At 43.0% G+C, this 23453-nt stretch overlaps 1 protein-coding gene across 3 annotated transcripts in view; it reads left to right on the forward strand.

Annotated features, from left to right (window-relative positions):
• Positions 1 to 23453, forward strand: part of conu (Rho GTPase-activating protein conundrum) — a 434374-nt gene that overhangs the window by 270178 nt on the left and 140743 nt on the right. The gene's annotated exons all lie outside the window — the stretch shown is intronic.

Below are 23453 nucleotides of genomic sequence, written 5' to 3' on the forward strand. Positions count from 1 at the left end.
TCATCATTATCACTATATTCTGGCCAGTGGATGATTTTGAACTTATAAATGGTCATTTTATTTCGCCTCATTTCGTACCATCAGTTTCCGATGAGCTAGATGCTAGGCCTCTTTAAACAACAACAATCACCATCATCATCATCATCATCATCATCGTTTCATCTGTCCATACTCAAAGTGCTTCGTTCATTTGTAAATGCACATTGCAGAAAATGTTACGTCTGTATGTATTGTAGGGATTTTCTTAACATTTGGCACTTGTGTAGCTGTTTCTTGATGAATCTCTCGTGACCCAGGCCAGAGCAAAATGTAGTTTTCACTGAAGTAACCAATCACCACTGATCTACATGTAAGGCTGTCATCTAGGAGGCAGATTCTCTATCAGCTGTTTTACTAGTCTTTCCTTAAACGATTTAAAAGAAATTCCAAATTTATCGAACACCTCCCTTGGTATATCATTCCAGTCCCTAATTTCTCTTTCTGTAAACAAATATTTGCCCCAATTTGTCCCATTGAATTCCAACTTTATCTCCTTTCCTTTTAAAAACACCAAGTTGATTCATCTCCTAACGTCATTCCATGCCATATCTCTACTGACAGTTCTGAACATACCACTTAGTCAAGTAGCTCCTCCCCTTACTCCCAGACCTAAGTTTCCAACATTTTCTTAACGCTACTCTTTTGTCGGAAATCACCCAGAACAAATCGCCCTGCTTTCCTTTGTATATTGTCCAGTTCTCGTATCGACTAGTCCTAGTGAGGGTCCCACACACTGGAACTGTATTGTACTAGTGAGTTGTACGCACGCCCGCACCCGTGACATCCTTACTACAACCCCTAAATGAAGATATCTGTAACATTCATTTATTACATCGTTTATGTGATTCCCAACTAAGTCTCGTTGTAATTTATGGCTGTGAGGTGTGGGGAAGGTATGCAAGTGTCGAATAGCACAGCGTCACTCCTCATGCCTTGTACGGTTTGTTATTGCGCCACTGCCCGATTTTGCTGTTTCAGCATTCAACTAGCCTTTGGGCTGGTGGCCTAAGTCATTTGTCTTGACCTGACTCTTATCCTCCACACTTCCCTCCAAAACCAAACCAACAAGTTTTGGCTGTCTAAAGATATGCGTTTCCAATGTGTCTACCCAATTCCTTATCCTCACCAACTACACTCAGTATTTCTTTACTTGTGTTGTGACCTACACGTACCACCTTCAATATTCTTAAGTAACACTGCATTTTAAAGGCTTCTATTATTCTTCCTTGTGCACCCATATTACACTGTTTCCGTTAGATGTGGAGATCGAATCACGAATGAAGAGATAACTCAATCCAGTTGATGAGAGAACGATTTGACGAAATTTGACGAGAAGAGATGGCGATAGGGCACATCCAAGTCAGCCAGGACTTGTTCAGTTGTTCATTGAGGGAAGTGTAGTAGGCGTAGACCAAGGTACAAATATGACAGACTGTAGATGTAGGATAGAAATGAAAAGGGTAGCACAGGATAGGGAGGCGTGGAGGGCTACATCAAACTATTCTATGGACTGACGGCCCAAACAACATTCCTCCTGTGATCCGTTTCAAAGTAGCATGTCTGGTAACATGATTTCATAAAGTTGGGCCCGAACTGGAAATCCGTGAACGTGGTTGTTCATGAAATTCTTTCCCTGAAGTCTGTTTTGGGGAAATGGATCTCTATCTGCTACATCCAGTGGTAACCTTCCTGTACCTCATTAGAATGTCCACCATATTTTGCTGTGAAGGTTGTGGAGTTTTAAGGATGTCTTACATAATGCCAGGATCTCTTGTTATTCTCCTCACCTGCGTCTTACCCCACACCAAAGAACTTGGCTCGCTGCCGTGACACATCATTTGGTTCTCGGAGCACGCGGCTTGCGTCGTCTTGACGGCGCATACGTACAAGATGTGAGCTGCACTGTCCACGGTTGCCATCAAGAGGGCATAACACGTTCCCGACAAACTCTGTCTGCCATAACAGGCTACTAAAATGGGGACGAGGGGTTTTCAACCTGACATCTTCCGATCGCGACGATATGTTAACTGGCTACCTTTTTGGTCGGTTTGGAATTATTAGCATAATTTGTTTCCCGACACCATTGTAACCATAAACTGCGGAGGAGGACCAGTACCTCTCCCAGGCGGCCTCACCTGCTATGCTGAATAGGGGCCTTGTTGGGGGAGGGGTGGGAAGATTGAAAAAAAAAGGCAAGGAAGAGCGAAGGAAGTGGCTGTGGCCTTAAGTTAGGTACCATCCCGGTATTTTCGTGGAGAAGTGGGAAACCACGGAAAAGCACTTCGAGGATGGCTAAGGTGGGAATCAAACCTCACCTCTACTCAGTTCCTCTATGTACACTCGTTCAGTAGCGCCATCTTCCCACTGTGCGCTTTCTTCCTGTAACTAAGAGCTTGAGAAAATCCCGTATGAAGTGAACCCTGTTCTACTCCTCTGTGCAGAATTAAAATTCTTGAACTGGTCGAAAAACGAACGCAGGGTCATGGAATAACACAGGCACGCTACCTGTACATCTCATGACAAGCTAATAATAATAATAATAATAATAATAATAATAATAATAATAATAATAATGTCCGTCTCTGTGGTGTAATAGTTAGCGTGATTAGCTGACACCCCCGGAGGCCCGGGTTCATTCGCGGCTCTGCCACGAAATTTGAAAAGTAGTACGAGGGCTGGAACGGGGTCCACTCAGCCTCGGGAGGTCAACTGAGTAGAGGTGGGATTCGACTCCCACCTCATCCATCCTGAAAGTTTTTTGCCGTGGTTTCCCCCTTTCCCTCCACGCAAATACCACGATGGTACCTAACTTACAGCCACGGCCGCTTCCTTGTCTATCCCTTCCAATCTTCCCACCCCCGCACAAGGCCCCTGTTCAGCATAGCAGGTGAGGCCACCTGGGAAATGTACTGGTCCTCCTCCCCATTTGTATCTCTCGACCCAAAGTCTCACGCTCCAGGACACTGCCCTTGAGGCGGTAGAGGTGTGATCCCTCACTGAGTCCGAGGGAAAAGTCGTCCCTGGAGGTTAAACGGATTAAGAAATAAACTAATAATAATAATAATAATAATAATAATAATAATAATAATAATAATAATAATAATAAACTTAATATATTTACGAGTTCTAGAATATCTTTCCTTTGCTCACAAATCATGAGCCTCACTGACTGTTCTTTTGCAAATACCTTTTTTTTTTCTTTCGGGAACTCTTTATCTCGCCTGTGGTTGGAGTGAAGGGATGTACCCCCTGCATGTCGTAAGAGGCTACATCCGAAGAATCTGCTCTCTCTACTAAATCCAAAAACACATCCAAGATTCTATGTTTCTCTGTGTAGGCTAGCGGAAAACATCTACGACAGCGAAGTTTTATTTCCGGTTAAGAGATACATAATTGCAGCGTAGCCTCCGGTGACAACTAAGTGTCATTTCTTCTGTTCTTCTTACGTCCCACTAACTACTTGGACGGTTTTAGGAGACGCAGCGGTGCCTGAATTTTAGGCCGCAGGAGTTGCTCTACGTGCCAGTAAATCTGCCGACACGAGGCTGACATATTTGAGCACTTTCTAATACTACCGGACTGAGCCAGGATCGGACTTCATTTTCTCTTTCTTAAACTATCGTCGACCCTAGAACTGGCAATGTTAATTCCTGTGGTGGCAACATTTACTTGTCTAAATAAAATACAAAATGTTCGCAAGATATGAAATAAATCTACGGAGTTTGATGAAAAACCTACAACCTGTTTTCCAGTCATTGACCGGGTCAGGAATGTAATGAATGAAGCATATATAGGCTGTTAGTACGATGGGGTCGCCACTCCCAAAGTGATATATTAATGACTGATAGATGCTATGAAATGAGAATGGAGAGTGTTGCTGGAATGAATGACAGGGAAAACCGGAGTACCCGGAGAAAAACCTGTCCCGCCTCCGCTTTGTCCAGCACAAATCTCACGTAGTGACCGGGATTTGAACCACGGTATCCAGCGGTGAGAGGCCGACGCGCTGCCGTCTGAGCCACGGAGGCTCCACGGAGTTTGATATGTGTACATAAAGCTGATACACTGAGGATTGTCGTGGTGACACTAAATTGCAAAAATGTTTTGACTAGAAAATGTACAGACTGTTCAAAAAGTGTTATTCCTAATTTCAAAATAATACATTTTTCGATCATATATACACAAAACTGGAACATTTCACATACAAATTGAAATGTACAGATTGTAAATAATTCATCTGTAATGCACTAGCAAAATTTTCGTCACTCTGAGAGGTATATTCTTGAAAATATAAGTGAATATATATTGGCACGCAATCATTTTGAGACGCGCCCTAAGACCACGTTATTATGATAGGTTATTTTGTGATTTTGTGGGAGGTTCGTCATCACAATCTTTCCGATATTGATACGAAGAAATAGCTGATAAATATTTCAAATCTGACTCTGAATCTGTTCATTCTCAACAACCTCAAAGTGAGATCCGTCACTTTCATCTTCCAACAATTTTCGCACTACTTCATTACTAATTTTCCATAATGAAGTGAAGATGCCATATTTAAACACACACTGCACTAAAAATGTATATAATAAATCAAATAACAATATATATATATATATATATATATATATACAGAAGTAAATCACTCGCACGGAACGGAAACTATGACATAAAATTAAATTGAATCGAATAGCAAAGCAGAGCCCGTGAAAGTTTGTTTACAAACACTTCAGCAATGGTGCTCAAACAGATCGTCGGCACTCATTTGTTTCTTTGAAATTGCGCCCAAAGAGGTTGTAAATATGAATGAAACTCAACTCACGGCTGTTGTTGACATCGAAAACGACAAGAAGTATACTGCCATGCCATCTGTTGAAGTAATGAGGAAATTACGAGAAGGAATACGAACATGTCGAAAATTCGACAGTGCCACTACAGCAGGGACCAAAGTGTCGAATATTCTACAGTCGCCAGATCTAGGGTTAAATGATGATTCTATTTCCAGTACGTCATAACTCCAGCCATCTGACACGGTCACCACCACTTATTCTGGTAGGAGATTTTGGTAAGTTTGTGCCAATATTGGCAATGCAGTTATGAATCATAAAAACTTAAATAAAAACACTACTTGAAATTATTTATGTGAATGACAAAATTTGATTTCTCCAATAACTGCAAAAATAGCAAACTGTTTGCTATATTATGGAGTTTTTCTTTTTGGCTTTACATCGCACCGACACATATTGGTCTTATGGCGATAGTAAATGGCTAGGAGTGGAAAGGAAGCGACCGTGGTCTTAATTAAAATACAACCCCAGCATTTTCATGGTGTGAAAATGGGGAAACCATCATGGTTGGGTTCGAACTCGCTATCTCCCGGGTGCAAGCTCAGAGCTGCGCGCCCCTAACTGCACTGCCAATTCGCCCGGTATTTTATGAATTTAAGACCCGTTGGAAAAAAGCTCTTCATCGATATCGGAAAACAATTATTTTTGTGCTTTTCAGTCTCCCTGTTGGAATCAAACCCAGGTTTCGAAGCTACCGGCGATCGTGTTGTCTGGCGGGATTGGCACGCCATGCGGCTCTTCTACTTTTTGCCAGCAGATGGCAGGAACACGCAAATGTGATTATGAATGAGGTGCGATTCATCCTGTGAAAGTTTTTACTTAGAACTTGCTGTAGTAAACGTCCTCATGAATGGAGGAACCTGAATGGAACGAGGAAGGGGCCCCACTTGCTTGAGCGTGAGGCCTCTTTTTCTGGTTGCGGAACATATTAAGTAATTTACTAGGAAAGCGAGAGAGTTACCTGGAGGGGAAAGACTGAACATGCAAATGCCTCGGGTCTCGAAGTTCAGTCAATGCTCGGACGGATCACTTACTAGGAAATGTCAGGATGGTCAGACTGATACTGAATATCAGTCCATTTGAGAATCTTTCTTGTTAAGACTAGGAGCATGATGGTGAAGAAGCCCTGTACTTACTGTACGTGTAAAGCACGGGATCTTGTTACACTTGTTCGTCAGAAGATTCGAATGAGATTTCATAATGTGTCATTACGAATTACTTTTGACATAGATATGACTTATGGCTGGGGGTCATGACAATTTGTGTAACGTGACGCGACAAAGTGTGTGACCCTAGCAACCGTGCAGGCTGTGATGTAAGGTATTGTTACCTAGCAACCGTGCAGGCTGTGATGTGAGGTATTGTTACCTAGCAACCGTGCAGGCTGTGATGTGAGGTATTGTTACCTAGCAACCGTGCAGGCTGTGATGAGGTATTGTTACCTAGCAACTGTGCAGGCTGTGATGTGAGGTATTGTTACCTATCAACCGTGCAGGCTGTGTCTTATGGCCGGTTGCTATCTGAAATTAGCAACCGTTGATGGATGGTCATGACCGAGAGACAGGCTATATGTGATCATTTGATTTTTGCAAACGAAATGGTGTGTGTGTGTGTGTTCATTATTGCTTTTCGGGGCGAAACAGCGAGATTAGCAACCACTGCTGGCTCTAATCATAGAAAAAGAATTGAAATTCCAATCTTTTGTAGAATAGGACAAAAAAGACCCAAGGAAGTTGCAAGATGTCCGAAATTCTTAAAGCCTCTGGGTTCCGCAAAACTAGAAACATTTGTCATAAACTGTCGGTGCGAGAAACACTCAATGTATAAGAGGGAAGGGCAAAGTGCTGGGCCAGCTTTCTTGATGCCGATCTCCACCGTGAAGGGCTAGCAGTGGGAAGGAAGCGACCGAACCCCTATAATGAAGGTACAGCCCCAGCGAGGTGCGTAGGGTTCCTTCATCTGCCCATACAGACAGTTATGATGAATAGTCGAACACCATATTTGATAAGTGTTTGCGAACAGGATAGTATTTTGATAGACTAATAAAGGGATATCGTGTTATCCTACATATCACGAGGAAGATCCGTGTATAAAATTCACATACTGTACAGCGAGGTATGTCAAGGACGGTGCTTATCAAGTGAGCCAAGGAACCTTAAAGCTTTCCCTCGTGTCCATCACCTGAAACAACTGAAGATCGTGGACTCAGGTCTGAAGGCTGGCAACAAGAGAACATTAACATTCTTGTTGTTGTTACAATTGGCTTTACGTCGCACCGACACAGATAGGTCTTATGGCGACGATGGGGTAGGAAAGGCCAAGGAGACGGAAGGGAGCGGTCGTGGCCTTCATTAAGGTACAGCCCCACCGTTTGCCTGGTGTGAAAAATGGGAAACCATGGAAAGCCATCTTCAGGGCTGCCTACACTGGGGTTCGAACCCACTATCTCCCTGAAGCAAGCTTACAGCCGGACATTGCTAACCGCACGACCAACTCGCCATTTACGTTTTCAAAAATAATGTCTACAGTGGAACTTCACCATGTTGTAGTTACTTACCACACTCAACCTACAAACATACCATCAGAAACCTCTTTCTAAATGCATGGAAACCAGGTACTTATCAGATGGTCACATTGAGTCTTGATGACCGGGCGAGACGGCCGTGCGGTTATGGGCGCGCAGCTGAGAGGTTCCATTCGCGAGATAACTGGTTCGACCATTCTCCGCAGCCCTGAAGATGCTTTTCCGTTGCATCCCATTTTCAGACCAGACCAATGGTGGGGCTGTACCGTAAGGCCTCTCACTCCTAGTCCTTTCCTATCCCATCGTCGCCTTAAGACCTACATGTGTTCGTGCGACATAAAGCAACTTGTAAAACACAGAGTCATCGATATCGATTCCTTATGGATGGCGTCGACTGCTCCTGTGGTATTAGAGCATTCAAAGCCTTGGAGTATTTAATTTTCACACCCCTCGTGGCCCTTCTCTTTCTTTGGCCGATACCTTCATTTTTCGAAATGTTGGATCCCTTCCAATGATTGTAAGACAATGGTTGCCGAGTTGGACTTCCTCTTCAAACAGTAATCACCGCCACAATCTCAAGTTTGATGTATTCGTTACGAAACTTCACCCTTCTCTGATTGTTCAACCCCACTTTCGGCCTTTGTAAGATAAATTCATGCATTTCATATCCATCGTCAAGATGTTCAGGACTGTTGGCAGCCCTGAAGATGGTTTTCCGTGGTTTCCCATTTTCACACCAGGCAAATTCTGGGGCTGTACCTTAAGGTCACGGGCGCTTCCTTCCCATTCCTAGGCCTTTCCTGTCCCAATTCGCCATAAGACTTATCTGTGTCGGAGCAACGTAAAGCAAATAGAAAAAAAAAGTTTCTTCACACCGAGTGAGCTTGTGTTCTGGAAATGAAAATCCACAGCCTGTTTCCAGTTATTCGACCAGAAACCCCCATCTAGCGGCCAGGATAGGAATTGTGCCCGCTGCCTGTCGCACTTCTCTTGGGCAATGATTAATGACTGAGAGATAAAATTATATTTGAGAGTGTTGCTGGAATGAAAAATTATAGGGAAAATCGGAGTACCAGGAGAAAAACCTGTCTCGCCTCTGCTTTGTCCAGCACAAATCTCACATGGAATGACCGGGACTTGAACCACGGAACCCCGCTGTGAGAGGCTGGTGCGGTGCCGCCTGAGCCACGGAGGCCATTCTGGAGATAGTGGGTTCAAATCCCAATGTCGGGAGCACTAAAGATTGTCGCCGAAAACTTTGCATGTGTTGGTTAAACAAGTAGCCAAGAAACAAACTCACAACACATAATTTTTCTACTTCCCTCGACTGTGTAAGACATTCCATCCACATTCCTTGCGTAGCGCAGTGAAGGTAGAGATAGGTGTCATTAGAGAAATGAGGCTTGTGTTGAAATGTGATACGACAGAGAGAGCTTTTAGCTAATGGACTGATACCTGCCTGAACAACATAAGCACTGAAAGTGGCAGCAACAGTTCTCCGGTCATTGCTAACGGCTTCTCCTCTAAACTTTACTTTGAAGGAATTACGAGGTTTTCTTTGCCCGGCGAGCGTCGTTTGGTTCCCCGTGTTGCTGGGGTGTCAGCAAGGGGATGTTGACATTAAATCTCCGGCCACAACTCTTTCTTGCTTCAGTTCGTGCAGGGATCCTGAACAAGCGGAACAAGCTGCTGATGATGATGATTATAATTAATATTGTCATGCAGCAAATCATTTGTTATTTCTGGTATAACTTACTCCAGAAATGCGAGTATAATGAGATTACGAAGGGAAAAACAATTGAATTTTCGGGGTACGGCAACCAAAAGTTTGAATACCACTGTTCTAGACTATGCCCACATCTGAAATGTGCCTAAACGCCGTCTAGCTTGATACCAAAAACACAACACGTAGAAGCACTTTAGTCTCCATAGCATCAATTCCCGAGTTCTTAAATCACTCTTCATTTTCGAGAAGAAAGTCCTTGACTACTGAACCTTCATCTGATTTCAAAAGAGAACCCCCAACTTTTTATTGATTTGGCATCCTACGTGTTTATAAGATGACACTTTCTCAATTCTCTCGTTATCGATGCAAGCAATGCGTTGTGTTCTCCATTCCTTCTGATAACCATCCACTTCGTCCTTTTTGCTTTCAGTTTCAACGCTGATACTTGAAACATGTCAATGCCCTGAAATACAATAAATTTTCAGCAGTGAACACATGAACGATTACAATCATAAGTTGACTGACATTAAGCATGATATGGAAATCCTCAAAATTATGAATAAAGGACCCCTCCTTAACATAGCAGAAAACTACTTTATACATTTGGACCAATATTTTAATCCAAAGTACAATCTTACTGACATTTCCGAAAAACCAAATATTCTATTTGACCGGCTCGTTCTATTTACAGTACATAGACAATCTTCTATATTCCCGCATCCCTCAGCCCCGCCTTGACAATCTCCCCCCCCCCCCCCTTTTCTCTTTCCGCTTCCCTTCCTTCCTCTCTCCATTCTTTCTCCCCGCACCTCCTTCACAAGACTTCGTTTGAACTTCACCCACTCTACTCCTCATTCACGCTTCATTACCAGCTCCACTCAGCTTGTTACAACACGAGGTAATTCCCATATGGCGTATTTCATTAAAATATATTCTTCCCCCTAACTTCACTCTTTCTATCTTAGCTGTCAACTGTACGGTCCACATTGAACTGCGAAATCCAACCACCTTTATTTACTATTGTGTATTAAGCCGGCACGCGCAGCAATCGTCATCCTTTAGAAGACCCTTTCTATCATCCATGTATACTGAATTTTTGAATATATTCGGCTCAGTTGATCTTTGAATGGAAAGCAGCATCTTTAAGAAGCCAGCCTGTATTGAATTCCTCGACCAGCAATTTAAGGATCTCTTTCTTTAAAAACTTTTTAATGTTGTACGGCGCACTGGATTTTTTTATGATTCTCTATCATAGAGCTATTTTTAACGTAGTGCAACGCATCTCTCGAATCTTATCTTAATTTCTTACATGTTATGTACATTTTTAAGACCTTTGTGTCTTTACATTGTTTAATTTCTTCGATATGCTTGTGTTTAATTTGCTTCAGACTAATGATGACCTACTGTTAGGTCGAAACTAGTCCCTGAACATATATGTAATTTAATACATTGTGCAGTTTGTATTGAAAAGGTGGACCTTAATAATATATTATTTAAATACTGTTGTAATCATAAGTTCAATACGGATCTATCATAATGAAATTTATATCTTTTAATTAATGACCAGAGTGCAGACTTCCACTCCTCATCCTGTTGAAAAGAATCAAATTCTGTAACCGTCTTAGGCCTGCTTTTATCCTTTCCAGGAGTTTCGAGTCGGGATAATTCCGCTACTTGTTCATCAGCAAAAGTAGTTTAGTTTCCCTATGTTAATTACGGTACTCTTATTTACTTTTGTGGCTTCGCTGTCTTCTGAACCGCTTAAGCAACAGGTGAGAAGGGCGCCCCATTATCTCAAAATATTCCCTCACATTGCGCAACATTTCACCTGAGATCGGTGTCAAGAAAGTAGGCCCGCATTTTATTCGTGTTCTTCCCTCTGATACATCGAATATTTTGTTTCTCGCACTCTCAGTTCCTCTTCCAGAGCCCCTCATCTCTGCTAGATACTATTGCTGCTGCAATTCAAAACTAACCCGTCAACGATGGATATACAACTGTTCGTGCTCTAATAGAAGAGTGCAGGCAATGAAATGTCAGTGTCGCAACCAACAGGACTGCCTAGTTCTATGACAGAACAATATACGAGTAAGCGTTTCAGCAAGTAAAATAACAGTATTCGGGCTACTGTAGAACCATGAGCAACGGCTGAGTGGCCTATTAAATGGTCCTGGGAGTCCGTTGCTATAGAATGAGTGGGCATCTCGGACGTGTTCTTAGTCATGGCCACCATTGTGCTCAGGTGCCTAGGACTATACAGTCCGCCGGTGGTTCTTAACATGTCTCACTAGGACTACGTGGAAGCAGGATAGCATCTTGCTTCACACAATTGACCGAGCTCAGAACATGTTTAGCAAGCCCCGGACCTATGGGAGTAACGGAGTCCCACTCCCATTTGACAGGTGAGGGACTCTTTGGAAACAACTGGACGAACGAAATGGAATTAGATGGGGAGTTATAAATATTAATGGAGCTTATGGAAGAAATTAAGACTTCGGAGTCAGCAAAGACTGTATCTGGATGTGCTTGTAGTTAACGACATTCAGGTAAGATTATAAAGTGTGTTTGTTGGGTGTTAAAAGGGAATGTTAAGGACATCACCTTGAAATGGAAGTGCTCCATTCTTTTGTAAATAGGCCTATCAGATCATAGAACTTTGTCAGTGTAGGCAGTCTTCAGTTATGGGAAGAGCAAAATAAATAAAAAACTGTATTCAAAATAATATTGGGACCGTAATATAAGCGCTCCCTACTGGGCTTAAATACAGTGGAACCTCAATATCTGAAATCACCTCGGGAGCTAGAATTTATTTCGATTTATCGAGATTGCCGTTTTCGACCATATATAGCGCATAATTGAATCATATGTATCTACGGGCTTATCAGTATTTTATACAGTACTTATATATGTACTAACAAGGCATGGCTTCATGTCCGTTATTAAAGTAAGATAGAATACAGTGCATACAGTAGTGAAAAAAGAAACATACCTCCGTCCAAACCTTCGAAAAAAAATTAGTTTGTCTCTTCTGTTTTTTATTGTTAGTGTTCTTTTATTCCACATACTTTTCAACAACATGTATTGCTGTGTGAAACACTGCCATTTATATACGACTGACTCTGTTTGTAGGTTCGAAACCATGCAGCCAAGATTAGTAAATGGAGCTTGTTATTCACGACTTCCGGGGTTGCTTTCGTGCTTGGGAGGTAATGAATTCACACCCGAAAAACGAGGCTTCGCCGATATGTAGATCACTAGAAGTTTGTTCTTCTGTTCCCGTCATATTAGCTGCCAGCGTCACTGTAACCCTTTCTTTACTTGTTAACTGTTCCTCACAAGCTACAAATCGTCGCTGCCGGGGCGAAACCTCCTATGTGAAATATTTTAGCTTGGAACTGTGGCCGGTAACGTTCTGTCATCTAAGGTGCAATATTGTGTGAATATTGTCAAGGCATTCTGCATTCTCGCTCTTCATAATGTATGTGCTGCGGGTCAGTATATCTCCAAAAATATTATCACATAGGAGGTTTTGTCCCGGCAACGACGAAATGCTGTATTGCACAGTCAATGTTGTTCAAAATTCGAGTTAGAGTATTTTTTGTTTCAAGGGAGGAGACGTTTGCTTCGAAAATCAGGAAATTCCTGTAACCCAATTTTGACTAATAGAGAAACAAATACACGTGAAAAATAGGACAAACGGTCGGTAAATTGAAATTACTTCGAGATAATGAAAATTCGAGTAATGGGGGTTCGAGATATCGAGGTTCGACTGTAACTAATAAGTATGTTTCTTCATTTACTTATGAAGCAAGGTAATCAAGCTATGTAATGAAAACATCCTGTATGGGGTCACGTGTGGCTATAAAGAGGATGCAAGTACTCATTGAATGTTGTCAAGTTTACAAAACTTATTTTGAAGAATGATAATGCACGGAGGTGTTGATAACTTGTTGGACTTATCGCGTGTGGAAAACATAAAGCTCGTTCACTGTTTTACAGGCTGTTAAGATAAAGAACGTTAGCTACTTGTTTTAACACTGTGGGCAGTGTAGCCAACTCCTAATCCCCCACATCACTTTTTTTTTTTTTTTTTTTTTTTTTTTTTTTTTTTTTGCTAGGGGCTTTACGTCGCACCGACACAGATAGGTCTTATGGCGACGATGGGATGGGAAAGGCCTAGGAGTTGGAAGGAAGCGGCCGTGGCCTTAATTAAGGTACAGCCCCAGCATTTGCCTGGTGTGAAAATGGGAAACCACGGAAAACCATCTTCAGGGCTGCCGATAGTGGGATTCGAACCTACTATCTCCCGGATGCAAGCTCACAGCCGCACGCCTCTACGCGCACGGCCAACTCGCCCGGTACACATCACTTCTAAAATCCCTCCAAATGAGACAATAACCCCCCTAAATAATAATAATAGCACTGCCATTATTCACAAAAAGGATAAATCACTCCACAGAATTATTAACATCACAGATATCGCCTTACAACTGCATGAACTGGACAGACAAAGTGAAAACTGCATCGAGTTTCGCTATCAGACTGCTACTACGGGATTTTCCTTCTACATGACATTGACAACTAATGTTGTTTACCCTGCAAGCGGAGCAGTTAACTATGTGCGAGACCCGAAGTGCGTGATTCTCATTAACATCTATCAGAAAGAACAAATCCTCCTTCGGTTACCGAGGAGAAGGAAGGGCAGCGAGAGAAGGCAAAATATATGCAGTGCATGTCTCCAGTGTGTTGATGTATCGCTAGATTGTAATTCTATTGGTTAAAAATTTCAGTAGCTTTTATATAAATACACCTATCCGCTGGTAATTAAAAATGTAAGGAATGAGGCGACAACTCCGTTCATAAAAGAGACGATAAGAGGAAATCCCAAGGCACGTGAAGGCATCGTACGTAAAGAGCTGCTAGAAGGGAAAATCATGATGTAGCATGATGAATTGCAGTGCATAGACAGGCAGGCTGGTCAACAGGAGAAAAAACTCAAGATAAAACGAACACACTAGTGGAACCAGGCATGCTATTGCAATGAAATAAATAAATGTCACCCCGCATTGCCCCTCAAAATTCCTTTTAAAAAATTCCCCCTGAATCTCGTATCTCCCCCCATCCCCAACTTTCCTTCTGGGACGATTAATCCCCTAAATTTAGGGGTAAACCCCCTAAGTTGGCAACACTGACGTTGAGAGAGACAGCTTCTCTTCTTCTTGATGTGAAGGCAGTTTGAAAATGAAAACCTACAACCTCTTTTCCAGTCAATGACCGGGTCAGGGATGGGATGCGGCGAGGATATGAATGGTGCCGGCTGCCGAGGCCTGTCGCACTCCTCTGGGACAATAATTAATGACTGACAGATGAAATGAAATGAAATGGAAATAACAGTGGAAAGTGTTGCTGCAATGAAAGATGACGGGGAAAACCGGAGTACCCGGAGAAAAAGCTTTACAGCCTCCGCTTTGTCCAGCATAAATCACACATGGAGTGACCGGGATTTGAACCACGGTATCTAGCGGTGAGAGGCCAGCGCGCTGCCACCTGAGCCACGGAGGCTCTGAAGACAGTTTATTATTCCTTCCAATAAGTTAATTATTGGTCACTCGTGCTGAGATTATCTAGTTACCTCAAATGGAATAAGGACAACCTGACCTCACAATATTATACCTCAATTTGGTCTTGAGCGACGCACATACAACATCTCAGTTTACAGAATACGGTTAGTTACGAGGATCAGACCTGTCTTGCTCATAGCATTCGTGGATCACTCAAGAGAGTGGTCGAGGAGGTAAAGGCATGGTCTGTTGACTCGGAAGGACGTGGGTTAGATTCCCTGTCAGGAAGTGGACAAATTTCAGAAACGAGATTTCCACTTCTGGAGCGACTCACTCAGCCTACACTAAAAACGATTACCAGATTAATTCCTGTGGGCGAAGGCGGCCGGGCGTAGAGCTAACCACTCTACCCCAAGTGCCGAGGTTACCTTCCACCCCTCCAAGAGTCTTCATGACCTGTACGGAGATAACTCTTTTTTTACTTATTGAAAGGTATAAAACGCCAGGGAGGGATTCAGTTGGGTGGCAATTAAGTAAGCAGTTTGTCTTGGAGTTAATTTGCTGAAAGCCTACAGTCTTGGCTGGTTAAATAAAGGAACACAGAACCTTCTAAACGTTATTAACTAGCTACTAAGAACGCACAGTTTACACTCATGACATACAATTACACAGTACGCGCTCTCTTGTTCTCACTGTTTATTTACAGTCATACACGCAATTTGCGGTCACTCCCACCCTCGTTCCCGCTGTCGCACCCCGCGCACGACAATCACGCAGCTCAGGATGATGATCGCTGTCCGCACTCTCCAACAGCCCCAGGCCGACATTCCACCAGAGTTCTCTTCCACGCTGTACCAGAGCACGCGATGTTCCCTTCCAACAGCTGGTCCAAACACGTCGCCAGGAATAAAGGACGAGTCCTCGGCTCCCACTGACAGCTGCTCGCAAACCAAACACTCGGCCCCTTCGCTCACTGACTGCCATGCCTCACACCAAACCCTGCCTTTCATACACCTTCGAGATACGTCGACTCGAAGCTCGTGGCAGCCTCCAGAAGTGGAAGACTCTCGGGCTATGGGAGTTGTACTGCAACTACCGGGAGAGCTGGCCGTGCGGTTACGGGCGCTCAGCCGTGAGCTTGCATCCGGGAGATAGTGGGTTCGAACCCCACTGTTGGCAGCACTGAAGAGGTTGGCATACAGTTCCAAATCTAACGAACATTTTCTTTATTGTATCTCTGATGGAATAGCGTGATGGTTAGTGCTCAGTGGTAGTTTGTGTCTGAATATCTCACGAAGTAATGTTTTCAAGAGAGTCTTCCTTCACGACCGTGAAGATACCGAGAATAAACCGCACATTTACTGATAATATACTGCAGCAGTATTAGTGTGCTGCAGTTTTGACTAAGAAAGGAAAAAGGAAAAAATAAACGCGTATGTTCTTATAATGCAACGTGGGAAACCAACACGCCATACTTAACTCCTAATCGGAGTAATATCCACCAGGCGTTGTGCAAGAAGGCGTTCAATGTTTCTGCTGGATGAATGGTCTTCAAACCCACAGACTGAAAAATAAAAATCCAAAGTTTTAGCCCTTGAGGCAAGCAACTCAATGTTGATAGAATCCTAGGGACATGAGCTACGAATTTCAGGTAAATAAAATATTATAATAAAGTATGAGAATATTTTTTATTTATTCCTAAATATTACAATCCTTTTCTTAATCATCGTTATCCGGTCGATTAGATTAGCAGTTTGCCTTTTTTCTACCACTAAGAGCTCTAATATGAGGTAATTCATTGTTTCACTTAAGCATCACTACGAGCGCTAATGTGAGTCAATGCATTGTTTCACTTAAGCATCACTACGAGCGTTAATATGAGGCAATGCATTGTTTCACTTAAGCATCACTACGAGCGCTAATGTGAGTCAATGCATTGTTTCACTTAAGCATCACTACGAGCGCTAATGTGAGTCAATGCATTGTTTCACTTAAGCATCACTACGAGCGTTAATGAGTCATGACATTGTTTCACTTAAGCACCACTACGAGCGCTAATGTGAGTGCATTGTTTCACTTAAGCATCACTACGAGCGTTAATATGAGTCATGACATTGTTTCACTTAAGCATCACTACGAGCGCTAATGTGAGTGCATTGTTTCACTTAAGCATCACTACGAGCGCTAATGTGAGTGCATTGTTTCACTTAAGCATCACCACGAGCGCTAATGTGAGTGCATTGTTTCACTTAAGCATCACTACGAGCGTTAATATGAGTCATGACATTGTTTCACTTAAGCATCACTACGAGCGCTAATGTGAGTGCATTGTTTCACTTAAGCATCACTACGAGCGTTAATATGAGTCAGTACATTGTTTCACTTAAGCATCACTACGAGCGTTAATATGAGTCATGACATTGTTTCACTTAAGCATCACTACGAGCGCTAATGTGAGTGCATTGTTTCACTTAAGCATCACTACGAGCGTTAATATGAGTCAGTACATTGTTTCACTTAAGCATCACTACGAGCGTTAATATGAGTCATGACATTGTTTCACTTAAGCATCACTACGAGCGCTAATGTGAGTGCATTGTTTCACTTAAGCATCACTACGAGCGCTAATGTGAGTGCATTGTTTCACGTAAGCATCACCACGAGCGCTAATGTGAGTGCATTGTTTCACTTAAGCATCACTACGAGCGTTAATGAGTCATGACATTGTTTCACTTAAGCACCCCTACGAGCGCTAATGTGAGTGCATTGTTTCACTTAAGCATCACTACGAGCGTTAATATGAGTCATGACATTGTTTCACTTAAGCATCACTACGAGCGTTAATATGAGTCATGACATTGTTTCACTTAAGCATCACTACGAGCGCTAATGTGAGTGCATTGTTTCACTTAAGCATCACTACGAGCGTTAATATGAGTCATGACATTGTTTCACTTAAGCACCACTACGAGCGTTAATATGAGTCATGACATTGTTTCACTTAAGCATCACTACGAGCGCTAATGTGAGTGCATTGTTTCACTTAAGCATCACTACGAGCGCTAATGTGAGTCAATGCATTGTTTCACTTAAGCATCACTACGAGCGTTAATGAGTCATGACATTGTTTCACTTAAGCACCACTACGAGCGCTAATGTGAGTGCATTGTTTCACTTAAGCATCACTACGAGCGTTAATATGAGTCATGACATTGTTTCACTTAAGCATCACTACGAGCGCTAATGTGAGTGCATTGTTTCACTTAAGCATCACTACGAGCGCTAATGTGAGTGCATTGTTTCACTTAAGCATCACCACGAGCGCTAATGTGAGTGCATTGTTTCACTTAAGCATCACTACGAGCGCTAATGTGAGTGCATTGTTTCACTTAAGCATCACTACGAGCGTTAATATGAGTCATGACATTGTTTCACTTAAGCATCACTACGAGCGCTAATGTGAGTGCATTGTTTCACTTAAGCATCACTACGAGCGCTAATGTGAGTGCATTGTTTCACTTAAGCATCACTACGAGCGCTAATGTGAGTGCATTGTTTCACTTAAGCATCACTACGAGCGCTAATGTGAGTGCATTGTTTCACTTAAGCATCACTACGAGCGCTAATGTGAGTGCATTGTTTCACTTAAGCATCACTACGAGCGTTAATATGAGTCATGACATTGTTTCACTTAAGCATCACTACGAGCGTTAATATGAGTCATGACATTGTTTCACTTAAGCATCACTACGAGCGTTAATATGAGTCATGACATTGTTTCACTTAAGCATCACTACGAGCGTTAATATGAGTCATGACATTGTTTCACTTAAGCATCACTACGAGCGCTAATGTGAGTGCATTGTTTCACTTAAGCCCTTATAACTACATTCGGTCCGGACATTTTCAGAAAATCAAAAAACGCCTGAGGGTATTGAACCAATGAACTCATTACAGAAAGAATTATGTAAATAAGTTAATTTGGCTAGGGTTTGAATAAAAAAATAACTCTAGTAAAGAAACAAGCGATTTTAGACTGTTTTCAGGAACTATATTTAGGCCGGAAGTGATTTTCGAAATTTTTATTTATAATTTGATTGAGCCGCTCTCATCCGGGCCCTTTAGCCCTGCAGCCATCGGCTAAGAAGTGTTTTCAACATTAACAATAAAGATGAGCACTCTTTGTCAAAAAAGAGGGAAACTGGCAACAGAATGCTTTTGATAATGTTACAATAAGTTTTCCTTTAAAATTGCAGCTAAAAATGCAGATGTGCCCAACATTGTGAAATAACTCCTTTTATTGACTGCCTTGTTCATCACTCGGTCACCCTGACAGGGGGCTCATCCTCCTCTCAGTCCCGTTTCCTGATACGTGATGATGTTTTTGCGGCCGGATGCCCCTCCTGTCTGAAATCTCAGTTGAGGAGTTTATAAAGATGCAATGAATGATTGTAAATATTAACTTTTTTTGCTATTTGCTTTACGTCGCACTGACACGGGCGACGACGGGATAGGAAAGGCCTAGGAGTTGGAAGGAAGCGGCTGTGGCCTTAATTAATGTACAGGCCCAGAATTTGCCTGGTATGAAAATGGGAAACCACGGAAAACCATCTTCAGGGCTGCCGACAGTCGGATTCGAACCCACTATCTTCCGGATGCAAGCTCACAGCCACGTGCCCCTGACCGCACGGCCAACTCGCCCGGTGGCATCTTTTTATTGTGCTAGAAGCTTGTTCAGGTCCAGTGAGAAAAATTGCTCCGAATAACCCACACACATTACTTACAATGGTCGCGCAAGTCAGGAATGATTAAAGGGTCGCAAGACTTGTAGGGACCACGCCCAAGGTGGGAGTGGCGTGGGTTCGTAGCCTGGCGGAGTGGGTGGGCAAGCGAGCTTACGTAAGTGAAAGTACAATACCATACGATGTTGCAAACTCTTGGATAGACATAATGTGTTAAATAGCATCGTGCACTACGTGTTTGGAACGGCTGTTACAAGGCCAGCAACAAATCCTAAGTCTGTTTGTGGACTGCCAGCTTCATTAATGCAACGGTGTGTCTGTTGGTATTTCTGACGACGACTGCACAAATTGAGAGAGATTACTTTCTTGCTCAACTTGATGAAACAGAGCTCACTGAAGGACGGGACTTCCTCCTCTCAGACCAATGTTACTGGCTCCACAATCCCCTAAGTGCAAGTATCTCTGGTTCTATCCCTATTATTATTATTATTATTATTATTATTATTATTATTATTATTATTATTATTATTATTATTATTATTATTATTATTATTATTGATTCGTTACGCGCAACTAAGGAGCGTGTTTGTACTTACTAGTACATTTTTTCTTCTTCTCTTCCCAATATCTCTTTATCGTCCCGCTGTGTTCGTTTCTACGTTGTTCAGTACATCCTATATTTAGTCGGGTCAGCTTTACAGACAATGTATGCTCGTGAATTAAGATTCTGAGTGGTGTTCTATCTTGAATGGTTTCTTCATTAATGTCAGTTTCATTTAGGTCTTCACTGATTTATTTTAGCCAATTATTATAATTTTTCATTGATAAGGCTAATTATTATCCATTCTATATACAACCTGTGACAATAAAGTTCGGTGAATGAAGTCAGAACGGTCGATCCGGCAACACTGGTGACACACAACGCTGCACCTGCGTAGCAGCAGGTTTTGACCACCTGCTCCCAACGTTGTTCAGTTGAGCATCGTATGTGCCGTGTAAGACCTGTTTCACACAGTGCGTTGGTTCTGAACTGCAAACAGGAACATGAACGACCAAAAGATCAATGTGCAGTTTTGTTTTAAGCTTGGCAATACACCGAAAGAAGCGCATGCGATGCTGGTACGTGTTTATGAAGATCAAGCACTGTCCTTTGAGGTGTGTGTACGAGTGGTTCGCCCGTTTTCGAGGAGGCCGGGAAAGTGTTTCTGACAACCTCCATAGCGGAAGACCGGCGACTGCCGTCAGTGACGAAAACATTGAGAAGGTGAAGACATTAATCAAGAAAGATCGGCAATTAACTGTGCGCATGATAGCGGATGAACTGCAGATTAACCGTGAATCCGTGCGACAAGTCGTCACCCAGAAGTTAGGGAAGAGGAAAACGTGTTCTCGTCTTGTGCCACATCACTTGACTGACGATCAGAAGCAGGCACGTTTAGAGGCTTCACAGGATTTTGTCGAAATGGTGGATGCGACACCAAATTTCTTGAACTGTATCGTCACTGAGGATGAAACCTGGTGTCTCAGGTAAGACCCTTAAACGAAAGGGAAAAGCATGGAATGGCGTTCTCCGGGATCCCCTCGTCGGAAAAACGGACAGAGCCGAAATGTCACGACTCAAACTCGCTTTGAAAGGAAAGAGATTTGACGATATTCCTGACATCCAACGAAACGTGACGAAGCTTTTGAACACCACGCCAAAGGAAGCCTTCTTGCAAAGTTTCCAGGACCTGTATCGCCGATCTGAGCAGTGCATAGTTATGGGAGGGGACTGTTTCGAAGGACAGTAAGGTCACTGTCGTGCATTGTTCATCTATGCTGATAGTACAGCATTATTCATCGTTCTTTGTCTCAGGTTGTAATTGTAATCGTCGTTTCCTCATTGTATCTGTGATTCTTTTCTGTAACTTGATAGATTTCTTTTTCATACAAATACCATTTTCGCACTTTGGTCCTGAGATTTTCATGGGGATTTTTCTTTCTTTTTTTTTCGATCAATTTTATTCGGGATCTGCCACCAATTATCAATATTATTTATTTATTTATTTATTTATCTATTTATTTAATTGATTAATTAATTTAATCCGTTTACCATCGAGGGTTCGTTTTTCTATTCCACCTCTACCGCCTAAGTGCAGTATCCTGGAGTGTGAAAAATTTGCTTGCGGATACAACTGAGGTGGAGGACCAGTGCCTCGCCCAGGTGGTCTCACCTGCTATGCTGAACAGGGGCCTTGTGTGGGGATGGGAATATTGGAAGGGATAGACAAGGAAGAGGCAAGGAAGCGGCTGTGGCGTTAAGTTAGGTACCATCTCGGCATTTGCCTGGAGGAGAAGTGGGAAACCACGGAAAACCACTTCGAGGATGGCTGAGGTAGGAATCGAACCCCCTCTACTCAGTTGACCGCCCAAAGCTGCGAGGAGCCCATTCCAGCCCTTGTACGGCGTTTTGTGGTAGAGCCGGGAATGCAACCACTAAACCACAGAAGTAGTATAATGGGAGAGTTCGGCGGCCACCGCCACCTCCGGCTCCCAGTGGCCACCTCCACCTCCACCTCAGCCAGAGGCCTCCCAGTGGCCACCTCCACCTCAGCCAGAGGCCTCTTCCAGTGCTGCCAACTTAACCTAACTAGCGCGAAATTTGAATTTGTAAACAAAGCCACGTGCTTTTTGACAGCTGACATCGACAACAACGCATCGCTAACCTCAGTACTGCCATCTTGACGGGCCTAAACCTCAGTAGTGCCAACTTAACCTAACTAGCTCGAGATAAACAAAGCCACGTGTTTTTTGACAACCACGTGCTTTTTGACAGATTTGTAAACAAAGCCACGTGCTTTTTGACAGCTGTCATCGACAACAACGCATCGCTAACCTCAGTACTGCCATCTTGACGGGCCTAAACCTCAGTAGTGCCAACTTAACCTAACTAGCATGAGGTAAACAAAGCCACGTGTTTTTTGACAGCCACGTGCTTTTTGACAGATTTGTAAACAAAGCCACGTGCTTTTTTGACAGACAACAACGCATCGCTAACCTCAGTACTGCCATCTTGACGGACCTAAACCTTAGTGGTACCAACTTAACCTCACTAGCGAGAGGTAAACAAAGCCACGTGCTTTTTGACAACCACGTGCTTTTTGACAGCTGCCATCCGCCATCTTTGAGCACCGTGCTGCCCTCTTTCGTCACCTGTCATCGGCAGTGCTGCCATCTTGACGGGTCTAAGCCTTAGTGCTACCAACTTAACCTAACTAGCGCGAGGTAAACAAAGCCACGTGCAGCTGTCATCCGCCATCTTTGAGCACAGTGCTGCCCTCTTTAGCTACTTACCTTTGAAATGTGGTGGCGGATAATTTGAAAAATGCTTTTTTTTGACAGCAGCCATCTTGCATCGCAAACCTCAGTGCTGCCCTCTTTAGCTAGATACCTGTGGTGGCAGGCAATTCCACGTGACAGCAGCCATCTTTAATCAAGAGAGCACCGTGCTGCCCTCTATGTGGTGGCGGCAAATTCCACGTGCTCTTGTTTGAAAACAAACTCACGTGCTTTTTTGACAGCTGTCATCCGCTATCTTTAATCCAGAGAGAACAGTGCTGCCCTCTATGTGGTGGCGGCAAATTGAAAAATTCCACGTGCTCTTGTTTGAAAACAAACTCACGTGCTTTTTTTGACAGCTGTCATCCGCTATCTTTAATCCAGAGAGAACAGTGCTGCCCTCTATGTGGTGGCGGCAAATTGAAAAATTCCACGTGCTCTTGTTTGAAAACATACTCACGTGCTTTTTTTGACAGCTGTCATCCGCCATCTTTGAGAACAGTGCTGCCCTCTATGTGGTGGCGGCAAATTCCACGTGCTCTTGTTTGAAAACATACTCACGTGCTTTTTTGACAGCTGTCATCCGCCATCTTTGAGAACAGTGCTGCCCTCTATGTGGTGGCGGCAAATTGAAAAATTCCACGTGCTCTTGTTTGAAAACATACTCACGTGCTTTTTTGACAGCTGTCATCCGCC

Source organism: Anabrus simplex, chromosome 8, assembly GCF_040414725.1.
Source record: "Anabrus simplex isolate iqAnaSimp1 chromosome 8, ASM4041472v1, whole genome shotgun sequence".
NCBI classification, from domain to species: domain Eukaryota; kingdom Metazoa; phylum Arthropoda; class Insecta; order Orthoptera; family Tettigoniidae; genus Anabrus; species Anabrus simplex.